Here is a 12,423-nt window from a genome sequence, read left to right as displayed (position 1 = left end):
AAGCCAGGGAAGCAAAAAGGCTGAAGTGAAGATGATGGACGGGGGCAGCTGTGAGGGCAGAGAGAGGCTCGGGCCCGGGGGCTGGGAGGTGCCGGGGCCGCGGCAGGGCTCACAGGGAAAGAGGATGAGGTCAGTTCTGGATGTGCCGAGCGTGGACGTCTGCAGGAGCCCCAGACTGAGACGCCCAAGGGGCAGCTGGCATTCAGAAGGGGGGGGGGCTGGATACCCAGCACTGAGAATGTCCTACAGGGAGAGGATGCTCCCACCCAAGGGATTGTCACAGGGCAGGGAGAGGGGGCCTGACAGGGAACCTTAGGGGGCATCCAGCTGCGCCGCCATGAACATGGGGCCCACCTGTCCCGACCTGCCGGCTCCCCAACTCACCCTCGGCAGGAAGGGCCCTGAAAGCTTGTTTGTGACTGGAGCCTGAGCCTTCGCTCTTGGGCTGTAGCAACAAAGTCAGGCGCCTGCCCGAGCAGAAGTTGGGGGTGACGGCCTTCTTGGTCAGGGAGGTGGAAAAGGACACCTGCCCCTGAGTAGGGGTCACTGTTTTAATTGGAAGTTGCTTTCACTGCTGGAAACTCAGACTAATTTTAGCCTCCAGCCCTGTCGGAACAGAAACAAAAATTGCTGACTGGCAAGCGGTCAGCCACCGAGTGAGACGTGCCGGCCGTAACTCAGGGCTTTGGGGATAAGCCCTGACCCAGCATCAAAGGGGCTATTCTTAGCTGTCCATCTCTTCAGAGGGGGAGTGACAGGCAGCTGACAGATGCTGGTGGGCTCGACGCCAGAGCCCTCCCCAGGGCTGGAGCTGCTCATCACCAGTCAGGTGCATCCTGGCCGGGACCGGACCCGGAGCAGAGGGCAGGTTTCCCAGTCATCACTGGATCCCAATGGAGAGAGCTGGTCCACGAGGGCAGGCGGCCTGACCTCCAACTCAGGCACGAGGGAGCCCGTCGCCTTGGGTCCAGCTTGGGGGCCCCCCAGGGCCAAGCTACTTACTGTTTTTAGGGGTGGCAGAAAAGTTCCCTCCCCAGTTCCCCAGGGGAAGGCCTTATTACTAAGTTGTTGGGAGCGGCAGGATCCCCTCATGACCAAGAGGCTGGGAGCACGGCCGACCCAACTACAGAGCCATGTCATCTATCTGAGCAGTGTTAAACAGAGCATTAGGCTTTTAAACTTGGGGAAATTCCTCGGAACTGAGGCATAATAATGGGGAGAAGGAGAAGGGGGGGGGGGAAAAAAGAAAAAAAGGAGGGGTAAAAGAGGGGAAGGAAAAACCGGAAGAAAACAAGAAGGAAGAAGGAGGAAGGGAGAGGAAAGGGAAAGGAAGAAAGAAGGGGAGAAAAGAGGAGAGGAGGAGAAAAGGGGAAGAAAAAGGAAGAAGGAAGGGGGGAGGAGGAGGAGGAGGAGGAGGAGGGGGGGAGAAGGGATTTTAAAAATGGGGAAAAAGGGAGGGGAAAAACGCAGTTTATTCCAGGAAAAAGATTAGGTAAGGAAGGGGCTAATTTTGTGGGAAAAAGGTGCTGAAGAGGGAAAAAGAGTGGCAAAACCCAGGCCTTTCCCCAGGCTTCCGGACCCACCCAAATCTATTTCCTTACAACACATCGGACTTGCAGAAAGGGGAGGGACCATTCTTTATCCAATCATGTATATTAATAGTATAGCCCAATTACTATTTAGCCTCATGTGCTTGGGTCCTCAGTGCATCAACTCAAGCCTCAGCCCATTACAGAGGAGGAAGAAGGTGATAGTGATCATCTAACAAGTTGAAACCTAGGAAGCCCCTGAGCAGGGGATGTAGGAGAAAGGTAGGATCTAAAGCCATCTGCTGCAGTGAGAGCCCAGGAGGCGTGGGTCCCTACTTCTCTGTGACTAGGCTTCCCAGTGTGAGGAGCGCCTCCGGCTCCCCCTCCCCCTCAGGCCTTTCCCACCTTCTAGGGTTGTCTTCCTGGGGGAGTGAGTGCTCCTTGTGCTCCTCAGGGCAGGGCCCTTCCATTCTGGCTCTTGTCTCCAGGGCCCCAGCACAAGGATTCTCACGTAGAAGGGTTGAGAAATACTATTGGACCCAGTGACTAAAAGTGAGGCGGAGTGAGGGCCTCTGGGACCAGCAGCGGGTCTGTACCCTAAGTTACCGAATGAGGGGCCATAGGCTCAGGCACGGGAATCCTCCAGGCGGCCGCCAGTCAGTCAGCCGCCTTTCTGGCCTTGTGTGTGTACAAATGTGCAAAGGCCTCTGGGGGCTTCAGAGGGAGAGCCATCAATGTGGGTGCCCCCAACCAGCCTCCACGGGGCCCTGGAAGGATGGACGGTGCCTGTGGGGCCCCAGAGGGACAGACAGCCTGCCTGTGGGGATCTGGATGGATGGATGGCCGGCCTGCTCGGGGCTCTGGAAAGATGGACGGTGCCTGTGGGGCCCTGGATGGACGGACAGCCTGCCTGGGGCTTTCAGATACAGCGTGCTGCCCCCTCCCCTCCTGGTGTGAAGGCCGAGAACCATCCCATGACAACTATTCTTGGGAGCCAGGCAAACAAGAGCCCCCTCTCCAGGTTGAACCCGGGGTCATCTGGCATCAATGCAAGAAGCCAGGAAACTTTCACAGATTTGCTTCCTTCCTCCGGATCCTGCCCACAGGCCCCACAGCAAAGATTCCCCCAAGGTCACCGAGCTTGGCAGCCCGCCAGGGAGCGCTGGGCCTCTGGGCGGGGGTCCCTGGGTCAGCTTCCCCTTTCCCAGCGTCCCGGCCACAGCCCCGACATCCTGCGGAAGAATCGTACCCGACGTCTTTATGCCCAACAAATGGGGGGGAGCTGAGCCTGGCACAGGACGCAGCGAAGAGCAAGGCACACTTAAGGTGCATTGCTGGTGTGCGGCACACGATTAACACATTGTTAGCACTTCCCCACCATTTCGCCCCCCTCCACCAGCCCACCATTTATTGCCCAAATGCCCTGCACCTGGCCTCCCCACCTGCCCGCCCTCCCCACCCCCCCTCCTCCCCCGAGCCTCCCTGGCGCCCCAGCCTTCCCTCACCCCATCTCCCCTTCTCCTGCCTGACCGGCCCCCTCCCTCAATCCTCCCCCTTCCTCCCCAGGGGCTCCCAGGCCCCTCCTTTTCCCCTCTCCTTTGTTCCTGGGAGGCTTCAGCCCCTTCCCAGCCCCCCCCAACTCCCCCCGCCTGACCCAGCTCCCGCCCCCTCCTCAGGTTGGGGCTGCCAGTCCTGGCGGGGCTCCGCCCCTTGCCCAGCCCCCGCCCCTCCCTCAAGGGCCCCAGCCCCCTGGGCGGGCCTACCCGGGCCCCTCCCCCCCGCCTGAAGGGGGCCCTCCAGACCGGCCCCCGCCAATTGGCCAGCCACCCCGCCTCCTCCAGGTCCCCAGACCACGGCCCAGCCTGGCCCCCCGGTCCCTCCCCTTTCCCCCTGCGTGTGGGAGGAGGGCATCTTCTCAGACAGCCGGGCTCCCCGTCCACTGCCAGCCCTACCCCAGCTCTCTGGCTCAGACTCGGAAACTCACTGGCTTCAGGCCGTGAGCCCCCAGAATCCTCAGCACGAGGGGCTCGGGTCCCCCCAGTGCAGGTGAAGTTTGGGGAGAGCGAGTCAGAGTAACCTCGTCTCGGTAAGCTGAACCGGACTCCTGGCCCAGGGCGTCTCCTAGACCCTGGAGGGGAGGGGTTCCCCCACCACGGACCGATCCAGGAGAGGCCGGGAAACAGCTTCTCAGGAACTCTCTGAGGGCTTCATACCGCTGTGATCAGCCCTGCGACTTTGACACTTGGAGTCTGGGATGTTTACTTCCTTTTAAAACCGCTGGCAGAGAGTTCTCCGTCCCTGTGAGCCCGGCATTCCCCCATGAGGAGGCTGACCCAGGGCCCGAGAACACGCGCTGCCTCCGCGGCAGCTCTTCCACCATCTTGCCGGCTCCTGGGGTTGGGTGGGTCTGGGCGGTACCTCAGTGGCTGCCAGGTCCGCGGCAGACCCCGCCTGGCTCGGGGAGGCTCCGAGGAGAAAGACCCGGGTCAGGGGGGGTGCAAGGGAGCGATCCGGGTATTCGTTGGGATAATATATATATTTACACACACACATAAATTCATACACCAAAGGCTCGAGGTGCACCAAGAGCTGGGCAACGGCTCCTCCTTCCCTCTGGCTGAGCTCGCACTTTGGCCCATTTCTCGGTTCTCTCAGTCCCAAGGTCTGCGTCCATCAGTCCCGTGGGGCCTCGGAGGCTGCTTCTGGGTGCCCTCCCGGCCCCTCCACCCCCACGCCCCTTCCCTGAAGCTCCGGACCAGGATCGCACCTCGGCCCCTACAAGCGGCTCCTGGTTCCACTTCCCAGCGATGGCCGCGGAGGCGTCCCAAAGAATGACTGACGCCCTTTCTGGATACGGACCCTAAGCCCGCCGCCCCGGGCCTTGGCCCCCGCCGGCCCCTCGGGGACTCGCTGTTGGCTTTGCATCGCCCTGAATTACGGTCAGGAGGCGAGGACTCCGGCTTAGCGCCGCCCCCCCCCCCCATCTCTTCCTCCGAGATGCCCTCCTGGGCAGGGAAGCCAGCCCCGGCCCAGGCCGGCCCAGGGCCTGCTCCTTTTCTGACAGGGTCAGAGCCGGGGCCAGGGAGGGGTCTGGGAGAAGTTAACCCGGCTGGGAGCCAAGCTGTGGGCGCAGCCGCTCCTGCTGGCCTGGGGAGAAGAAGGAGAGGTCTGGGCTGGATCGGAACGCCTCGGCCCGGTGCACCCAGGGCCGGGGAACCAGACTCACGGGTTCCATGTTGGGGACAGGAGGGCTCCGGCCCAGCGCGTCAGGACTGCGCAGGAGGCTCTGGGACTTGGCCAAAGGTCGGGCAAAAGTGTAGGCCCGGGCTCCTGGGACCACGTGCCGGGGCTCCTGGGACCACGTGCCGGGGCTCCTGGGACCACGTCCTGAGGCTCCAGGCCCGGGGCTCCCTCTGCAGCTGGGAGGGTTCCAGCTGTCACGTGAGGGGGGAGAGCCGAACCAGGAGTGGGGAGGGGCAAAGTAAACTTAGGCTTGAGCTCAGGAACCCAGCTCCTGGTGGTTAGTGCTGCTCAGAAGTGGGCTGGGCCCTGGAGAAGGGGGGGAGCTCCCCATCATTGGAGCTCCCAGCAGAGGCCGGGGGACTGTCTGGCGGGGACCCCCCAGAGTCCCTTCGGGTCCTGGGATTCTGGGGTTCTCTGTGATTTCAGTGATTCTCCTCCAATTCAGAAGAGGAACCATCTGGTTCCATCAAACCTGAATCTTGCGCTCTTTCCTGGGTCCCTTTTTCCCAAGGTTAAGTAAGCAAGCGATGTGAGCACCTGTGGTCCCGGCCCCCATCTCCCCTCGCTGCCTGCCACGCCTCCCCTCCCCCTTCCCCCAGGACGCTGCCACTCCCCTCCCTCCCACCCAGATTCTCCTCTGAAGCATTTCTGGGAATCCTTGCACATGAAAGCAGACAACGGCTGGGAACTCGCCGAGTGCGGGAAACTGCTCCCTCGGGTGCCCAGTAGCAGCAAAACAAAGGGAAAGGCCTCCCTCTCTAATCTCGTCTTCCAAAGAAAATCTCATCCTGGTTTCTTCATGCCCATTTTCTCATGCCCATTTTCCTCATGCCCGTTGTCCTCATGCCCATTTTTTCATGCCCGTTTTCCTGGCGAGCACTACATGGCAGGGAGGAGGGTCAGCAGGTATCCAGGTTATGCTCCTGCCCCTTCCTCTCAGCCCTCTCTTTAAAGGTCAGATTTATCAGCTTTAAGATTAAGGTTCCTCTTCCTGGTTGTAGTCCTCCCTGGCTCCCTTGGTCCGGTCTGGAATCCAAGCAGGGCCTGGACTCAAACAGGGATCGGGCCTTTCCCTCTCCGGGGCTCAGTCTGCTCGACAGCGTCTGCTCGGCCCCTGAGCCCGAGTGCCGGGGTTACTGGGACAGAGCGTTACAGGCCTCCTTCAGGGAGCTTTTACTCTGCCGGGCGCCTGGGCCAGCCAGTGCAGAGCGGTCAGGCCAAGGGTACAGCAAGGCGGCCTTGGCAGAGCCCTTTCCTTTCCTGCCATTCCCTCCTCCCCCTCTTCTCTTCCCTTCCCTCCTCCCCAAATTTTTCTCCAACCTTCCCCCCAAAAACCCCTAACCCTTGTCGGCTTCTTGCTTACTGAGCCTTGAGCTTTTTCTCACCCACAAACACAGAGCGGCTTTTTCTCCTCCTCTTCCTCCTCTGGGATTTCCTCCTGCAAAGAATGAGTGGAAGAGTGGATGGGAATTGGCCAGCCCCGTGTTTTTAGCTCAAAGGGCACAGAGGCATCTGGAAGGGACTTTAAGCCTTCTCCAGCCCAGAGCCTTTATTTTATAGTCAAAAAAGTGATTGTTCTCAGTACTTAGGGGTCTGGCTGGAGTCCAGAGCGATCTATAATCAATATCTGACACTATTTCAGCCCCACTGACTCCACTTACAAGCACACAGGTTCACAAAGCTTCCATTATGAACATTTATTTCTTTTTAAATAAACTTTTTGTTTTTACTATGATTTTTATTCTATGTCAAGGACATAGTTGGTGATCTCTATACAACGAACCTGACAGAACCTGTCCAACTCCCCCCTTCCATTTCTGAAAGTCCCTTGTCCTTCTCAACTCTCAAGTGGCTCTCTCCCAGTCTCTGAATCCCAGAAGCTGACACGGTTCCCTGAGCCCATCTGCCTGTTCTTTCCAGAGCCCAGATGGGGATTCTCTGGGGGAGTCCGCTCCATGCTCCCTGGTTCCGGCCCTCACAGATGAGGACTGTTCTCTCCCACCTTCTGCTCTGCGGCAGACCCAGAGAAAAACTGTGCCACTGCCTTATTTTGGGGAGTCAGCTCGGGCTGGCTCCGGACACCTTGGGGCGGGGGGGAGCTGAGCCTTGCCTGTCCACCCCCTCCACTACCTGCCTCTGCCCTCGAACCCTGGATGTGGCTTCTCTGAACCTGCCCTGATAGACGACCCCCGCCCTTACCTGGGGTTCTGGGTAAGGAAAGGGGAGGCGTGTCTTCTGCCTTCCCAGACTCCCTCCCTACCTTCCTGGACCTAGACTCAGGGCAGAGGTCTGGGTTGAATTCCTGGCTGCCCCCTTAGTCACCCCTTGGGTGACCCAGTGAGCCTCCATTTTCTTCCCTGAATGCAGGGAGGATAATTCATGGAATAGCAACCTCAGGAGGTCACGGGGAAAGGATGAGACACGGGGCAGACCCGGCTTCGAGCCGCAGCCCTGACTCATCTGGGCGCAGACCAGCCACACTTGCAGGAAGCTTTCCGAGGCTGTGACTTACAGGTGGCTACCTGCACCAGGGGATGGAGTTTCCGTCCTGGGAGGGACAAAGGCCACAGAGTCTGTCCCAAAATGCCGAGCCCGTGGGGCGTGTCATGGACGTGCCATATAAACCTTTGATCCAGGCAGTGGGAGGGCTGCATTTTTCCCTTCAAAGACATCCTCCCGACAGAGAAAATTGCTGCTCCCTGGCTCCTCCTCCTTGGGGAAGCTGCCTGTGTTGACAGCGCAGCATGGCACCCGGAGCTGGCACTGCCCGCCCTCAGCCCGGAGCCCGGGGCCTTCCTGCCGAGGCTCCTCACTCATCACCCCCTCGGCTTCCTCCTGGGGCAGGGGACCCGGGGAGTGACCAGTGGCTGCTGGGAAAGAGTTTTTCCAGAAGGTGGAGCTTGAGCTGGAGTCTGGAGATGGAGGCTCACACCTGGGCAGCGGCAAAGTGGCCGGAGCCACGGGCTCAGCGGTCGGGCCGGGTGCAGAGGGCTTTGGAGGCGGTTCCCCCCTCTGGTGGCTCCCATGGCCTCCAGGATCAAACGGAGCGTCCTTTGGCTTTATGGCTGTATACACACGTGTATGTACAAACCCTCACACACACACACTCACAGAGGGCATATACAGCAGGTGCTTAATATGTGCCTGTTGATCCATCGGTGATCTGCCTGCACGGTCCCTGCATTCTCTCTGTGGAATATCAGTCCTGGGAGGCAGGGACTTTCCTTTGGGGCCTAGAGATTCCCGGACTTTTGAATTTGTCTCTAGACTTGAACGGGCAAGAAGGCAGTTGCAGACGAGCCGGGCAGGACGGTGCAGGGGGAGAGCCCCGCGCCGGGGTCAGAAGCTGGTTTCCTGAGCCACTGACTCAGCCAGCCTCTTCTCCCGCTCCACAAGGACAGATCGTCCCAGGAATTCTAGATAATTTCAGGCCCAAGCCCCGGGAATCCCGGGTGTGCGACTGTGATCAAACCTGTTTTCTCACCTATAAAAATGGGGTTATGGTAAACACAAAGGGGCATAAATTTAGAAGGAGAACCTTAGTCACTGAGGGTGTCCTCCCCATGACACGGATACGGAAAATGAGATGGAGAGTCTTGGCTGAGATCACACCAGGCGGAGTTAGGGCTTGGGAGCGTGAATCCCCTGGCTCCCGGTCACTTTTCAAGCTGCCTGGACTTCCCATCCCCAGAGTGACCCGCACTCGCCTGAGAGCCAGAAAGCTCCCCTTCTCTCCAGCCTGACCTCAGCCTGACCTCGGACCCTCCTCACCTATGCCCGGACCATTGTTGGAGCTTGTGACTGGTCCCACGGCCTCCAGCCTCCCCTCCCCCAGCCATGGCCTGGCTCCTCCTCAGATGCCTCCTGTCTCTCCTTGGTATCTGCAAACAGTCTCTGGAACTTTACCCCTCCCCGAAGGACCCCCTCTGTCCTTCCTGACCAGTAGCCACTGCCCAGGATCACCGCAAGCTTCAGCCGGCCCAAGGACCCGGCCTTGTTCCCGGATCCCCGCTTCCATCACCCACCTCCAGGCTGTCCCACTAACGGTGCCTCTTCTCAGATTCTCTTGCATTTATCCCCCATGGCCTTGGAGGTGCAAAGATCCTCTGCTGATCACAGAGGGCGATAAAATCATTCAAGGGAACCTGAGAAGAGACGGCCAATAATGGCCCCCAGTGGTTTCCTGATAAAACTCTTTGTTTAAAACGAATTCCCAAGCAGAGAAATTATTGCCTCTCTAGAAAGAAGAGAAAGGCACAGACGGGATCCCAAAGGCAGCGGCTGCTCGGAGGTTTTCGCCCTATGGACCCGAGCTCTCCATTGGGTGCAAGAGCCATGAAGGAGGCGGGCGTTCCTTCTTTAGAAAGACTTTGGAAACCAATCAGAAGACAGGTTCTCCCCAGAAGAGCAGGTGGGGGTGCATGCCAGCCTTAGCCCTGGGGTTCCCTGCCTGGGGGGAACCTAGAGGGGGTGTCAGCTCCAGGGCCCAGGGCAGCCCAGCCCTCTAAATGGCCTCGACTCCCATTGAGTAAGCTCTGGAGTCTCCTAGGGTCCGCACAAGATCATCTGCCAACAGGAGCTCTGGAGGAGTCAAGGGGGTCAGTGCCTGGCATATAGTAGATGCTCAATAAACACTTGTGGGGATGAGCCTGTGGAGGATCCTCCATGGCCAACAGTGGACGCCATACACCTTGTCCAGTGTGTCTGGTCAAAGGACCAACAAAGTGATCTCTGTGGCCATTTCCCCGGAGGAATGCTGGGTAGCCTTAGCATGCACAGGACTGATAATACCTTGTGGGGGCAAGCCGCGGGGCAGCACTTTGCCCTATGGAATCTTTTTTTTTTTTTTTAAGTTTTGTAATCAATATAGTGAACAAAGATATCCCTTGTACAATCTGCATCATACTCTGGAAATCTGTCAAAAGAGGAGGATAGATTAAGATAACTGCTAGGCTTCTTTCCAGTTGTAAATCGTTGTTCCATTCTTCCTCCTCCTCTTCCTTTGTTTTTTCTTCTTTTTTTCTTCCTTCTTTTCTTTTCTTTTCTTTTCTTCTCTTCTTCTTCTTCTTCTTCTTCCTCTTTCTTCTTCCTTCTCCTCCTCTTTTTCCTTCTCCTTCTCCTCCTTCTCCTTCTTCCACCATATCAGTCCTTCCCATCCTCCTCTACTTGTCAAAGTCTATCCAAGCTCATGTTCATTGCTTCCATGACATTCTCTTTCCACAGCATCCTCTACCACCCCCTTCTCCTTTTGCCTTCAATCAGCATTTAAATCTCAGCTTCAGTATTTAATCTTCGGTGAATAGCGGAATTGATTTATTTAAGTATCACCTGATTCAATCTCCTTGCTGTCCAAGGAATTCTCAAAAGTTTTCTCCAGCATAATTCGAGAGCTTGATTCTGTGCATTCAACTTTCCTTATAGTTACAGTCCAACTCTTACAACTGTACATTGCTATAGACTCTCTGGCTCTTTGTTGGCAGGGTGATGTTTATATTTTTAAGTAGGCTGTCCAGATTTTCCATAACTCCCCTTTGGAGGAGCATGAATTTTCTAATTTCATGGCTACAGTCACAGTCTGCAGTGATCTTTGAATCCAGGAATATACAATCTGACTCTGCCTCAATTTTTTTTTTTTTTTTTTTTTGTCTTTTTTGCCAAAAAGTGATGGGAGCAGTTACCAAGATTCTAGTCTGTTGATGTTAAGCTTCAGGTCAGCTTTTACATTCTCCTCTTGCTTCCTCATCTTCTTAATTCTTCTTCAGTACCATCAGTGCATCATCTGAATAGCCAAGTTTATCGATACTTCTCCGGGCAATCTGAATTCCATCTTTTGATTCGTCATTTCACATGATGTGTTCTGCATATAAATTAAATACATAAGGAAACAGTGTACACCATTGTTATACTCCTTCCCAATCTTAAACCAATCATTTTTTCCATGTTTCGTTCTGCTGTTTCTTGGCTTACATACAGGTTCCTCGGGAGACAAGGTGATCTGGTCTTCCCATCTCTTTGAGAACTTACCACATTTTGTTGTGATCCACACAAAGCCTTTAGTGTAGTCAATGAAGCAGAGGTTTTTCTTTCTTTTGTTCTTTGATATTTTTATTTTTTCCCAGTTATATTGAAAATGATTTTTTATATTTGTTTCTAAAACTTTTGAGTTCTACAGCAAGGTGATTCAGGTCAGTTCCAATGGTTTTGTGATGGAGAGAGCCATCTGCACCCAGAGAGAGGACGTAGGGACTGAGTGTGGATCACAACATAGTATATTCACCATTGTTGTTGTTGTTTGCTTGTATTTTATTTTCTTTCTCATTTTTTCCTTTTTGATCTGATTTTTCTTTTGCAGCAATATAATTGTGGAAATATGTCTAGAAGAATTGCACATGTTTAACATATATTGGATCACTTGCTGTCTAGGGAAAGGGGTAGGGGAAAAGGAGGGAAAATTGTGGACAGAAGGTTTTGCAGGGGTGGATGTTGAAAATTATCTGTGCATATGTTTTGAAAATAAAAAGCTTTGAAAACATTTGAGTACTAGATTCTCTCCTTTATCCCTACCCCCAATCTCATCAGGAAAGCATATGCAAATTTATGTAAAACATTTTCATAAGTCATGTTATGAAAGAAAACATAGATTTCCCCACCAAAAAAAAAAAAAAAAAACCCTCAAGAAAAATAAAGTAAAATTTTAAAAAAGAGAGAGAGGAACCTTCAATTTGTATTTAGACAAATCGTTCTTTCTCTGGCTATGGATAGGATTTTTCATGAGTCCTTCAGAATAGTTACGGAACATGGTATGAATCAGAGATTTTCTAGAACTCCTTTGCTTTCTCCACAATCCAGCCAATGCTGACAATTTGGTCTCCAGTTTTTCTGCCTCTTCAAAAACCAGTCGGCTCTTCTGATAAATTTTTTAAGTAGCTCAGCTGGAACTCCTTCACCTCTACCAGCCTTCTGGGTAGCAACGCTTCCTAAGGCCCAGTAGACTTCATTCTCCAAGATGTCTGACTCTGAGTCAGCAACCACACCATATTGACTATCAGTGATGTCTAGATCTTTCTTTCATATTCTTGCCACTTCTTATTAATCTCTTCTACTTCTGTTAAATCCCTACCATTTTTATGTTTTATCAAGCCAATTTTTGCATGAAACATTATCTTGATATCTCTAATTTTCTTGAAGAGATCTCTTCTTGTCTTTCCCATTCTCGTTTTCTCCTATTTTTTTTTTTACATTGCTCATTTAAGAAAACCTTTTTTTCTCTCTCCTTACTATTCTCTAGAATTCTGAATATCCTTTTCTTCCCTTTTCCCTTTCCTTCTTTCCTTAGCTATTTGTCAAGCCTCAAAGAGCCATTTTACTTCCTTGCTCTTTTCTTCCTCCCTCCCTTCATCCCTCTCTCTTTCTTTCTTTTTCTTCCTTCTTCCCTTCCTCCCTCTCTCTCTCCTGCTCCCTTCTTCCCTCTCTCTTTCTTTCTCTCTTTCCTTCTTTCTTTCTTCTTCCCTTCCTCCCTCCCTTTCTCTCTCCCTCCTTCTCTCTCTTCCTTCCTTCTTCCTTCTTTCCCTCTCTCCCACTCTCCGTCCCCCTCTTTCTTTCTTTCCTCTCTTCTTTTTCTCTGGGATGTTTTCTGTTGCTGCCTCCTGTA

This window comes from Sarcophilus harrisii, chromosome 1, assembly GCF_902635505.1.
Source record: "Sarcophilus harrisii chromosome 1, mSarHar1.11, whole genome shotgun sequence".
In the NCBI taxonomy this organism is placed as follows: Eukaryota; Metazoa; Chordata; class Mammalia; order Dasyuromorphia; family Dasyuridae; genus Sarcophilus; species Sarcophilus harrisii.
Note: the sequence above shows the minus strand (reverse complement) of the source record.